This window comes from Zootoca vivipara, chromosome 2, assembly GCF_963506605.1.
Source record: "Zootoca vivipara chromosome 2, rZooViv1.1, whole genome shotgun sequence".
NCBI classification, from domain to species: domain Eukaryota; kingdom Metazoa; phylum Chordata; class Lepidosauria; order Squamata; family Lacertidae; genus Zootoca; species Zootoca vivipara.
Window position 1 is genome coordinate 9,237,876 of NC_083277.1, and position 2,833 is coordinate 9,240,708.

Consider the following 2,833-nt stretch of genomic DNA (forward strand, 5'->3'; position numbering starts at 1 on the left):
GGAGTGTGGTGGAGTCGTCTCCTTTGGAGGTCTTTAAGCAGAGGCTTGACAGGCATATGTCAAGAATGCTTTGATGGTGTTTCCTGCTCAGCTGGGGGTTGGACTGGATGGCCCTTGTGGTCTCTTCCAACTCTACGATTCTAATATACAAAATTTAGGAGATGTTGCTGGACCTCAGCTCTCATCACCCCTGGCCATAGCTCGTGCTCGTGGGACTGATGGGCGTTGTCGTTCACTAACATCTGAAGAGCCACCGGTTCCCCACACCTGCCTTATTGCTCTCCTCCAGGGTGATTGGGCAGATTAGAGCCAAAGTGAAGAGGCAGCAGCACCAGTGGCAAACAGGAGGAGCCAGGGCTGCCTTGTGATCTGCCCACATCAATGCATCTGGGACAAAAAGGCAGAAAGGGGCAGCAAAGATGGCAGAACTTCGCTACAAGAAAGGTTGTTGTGGCTGGGGTTTTTAGTGCAGAAATAAGGAGCGGAGGGCCGATAGAGAGAGGCATGATTATACATAAATGTGTGCATGGCTTGGAGAGAATGTCAGGAAACAGTGTACCAGGCCCCTGGATACCCCTGGCTGTTGTTTGTTCAGTAAAGGAGCAGAGTAGCGGAACGTGGGATTCCAAAAAGACACAGCAGGCAGGAAAAAACATTAGTACAAGTTTACTGTTTATTTTTACCGTTCAGTACCAGATCCCTGGCACGGCAAATCTTGGCTTGTGCAGAGCAAAATCCAGTTTCTGCATAAAAAACACACCACACAAATGCAAAAATGTAAAACAAACAGAACAGTAGAGTGAAAGAATGAGAGAGAAAATGCTCCCGGCGGACAATTGATACAGCTTATCCCGGGAGTGAACGGCCTTGGACAGAGATAACACAAGTCAGTGCACAAAACATCTGTGCTGTCTATGTCTTCTAAAAGACCAGAGAACTTTTAAACACTAGAATGTACCAGAAGGCTTCTGATCGTTTCTATATATCACCATTCCATGGCAGAAAAGGCAGAGAGAACTTATTTCTTTCCTTCTCTTAATACTAGAGCCCAGTGGGTTTATTCATTGAAGCCGAATGTCGGAAGAGTCCGGAGAGATTAATAATAATAATAATAGTAATAATAATAATACCCGTATATAAGACGTATAAGACGACTGGGCGTATAAGACGACCCCCAACTTTTCCAGCTAAAATATAGAGTTTGGGATATACTCGCTGTATAATAAATACGACCCGGCGTTAAGATTTTCCTGGGTTAAAAAGTAGTCTTATACGCAGGAATATACAGTACTTATACCCCACCGATTTGGCTGGGCCTCCCCAGCTACTCTGGGTGGCTTCTAACAGGATATTAAAAACATAATAAAAGATCAAACATTAAAAACTTCCCTAAACAGGGCTGCCTTCAGAGGAAGGAAATAACTTCTTCACACATTTGCTCCCACAATATTGCATTGCAGGGGGCTGGACTGGATGACCCTCAGGGTCCCTTCTGACTGTACGATTTTGGTATTTGTTGGAAGCCACCCAGAGTGGCTGGGGAAACCCAGCCAGATGGGTGGGGTATAAATAAATAATAATAATGAAAATAAGATTCTGATTCTATGATTGTAAGATGTAGGGATGGCCGGCAAACGTGGATGGCTTTAAAAGATTAGATAAATTTAGGGAGGATAAGTCTGTACCTATCAATGCCTGTGTTCTCCCTCCACTGTCAGAGGCCATACAGTATATACTCCCAAATACCAGTTCCTGGGAATCACATGTGGGGAGTCCTGTTGTGCTCACGTCCTGCTTTCCAGATGTAGCCAGTTGGCAACTGTGAAAACAGGATGCTGGGCTCTTACCGATCTTAAACTTGAACCAGCACAGCTCTTTTTATACTGACATGTAAGTAAACCTTGCAGAGCAGATTAAGTATTTTGCCCTCTCCCACCTCTCATCCCGTCCACAACAGGGGGGGGGGGGAAGGATCAGAATCCACCTCTCCCTAACCCATTCATCCTGTCTTCAGCCATAACAGATGTGCATCCGCCTGTCTCGAGAGACAATGGAGTGTGCCTCTGGGGGTGAAGTCAAACTGCTGCGATAGTGACCTCCATGGGGCACAAGTCTGGAGGTCCTGAGCTGCCCAGAGGCCAAGGTCTCCTGTCTCAACCTCACAGATGTGGTGCAAAGAAAAGGAAAGCAACATGTACAAAGTTGCTTTGTACAATTCCAACCCTCACCCCCTCTGCTATAAGATATTTCAAAAGTAGGGCTGCAACATAGATTTTAAAAATTTTAAGATGGTAAAGTTCAGCACCCTGTTTCTAAGAGCGGCCAAGCAGATTCCTCTTGGGAAGCCTCCGAGCAAAGCATGAAGGCAACAGCAGCCCATAGAACCACTGAGCTAATTAAATTAGTGCCTCCTTCCCCAACCTGGTGCCCTCCACTTGTTTTGGACTACAACTCTCAACAGCCTCAGCCAATGGAGTGCCTATGGAACCTACATGCCCAGAAGCAGTCTACCTACCTGGTGATGAGCAGCAGGGAGAGGGCCCTTGCCTCCTTTCATAAGAGAGGCAGAAGTAAAAGGCAAAGGGATTTATTTTTATAAATTCCAAGAAGGCAGCAAGATGACTTGAAGCGGCTTCAAAAAGTGGCACCCAAATTGGAAGTCACCAGCAGAAGCTCTGAAGACTCCAGCAGCATCCAACAGAAAGGCAGATCGACCACTGCTGCCTGCAAAGCCGCGCCACCAGATGACATCACAAAATTCCACAGCAACCAACTGAAAACAGGCCTTTTACAGCAACAAGGCCCAACACTTCCAAGTGCAGGTAGGGGCCTG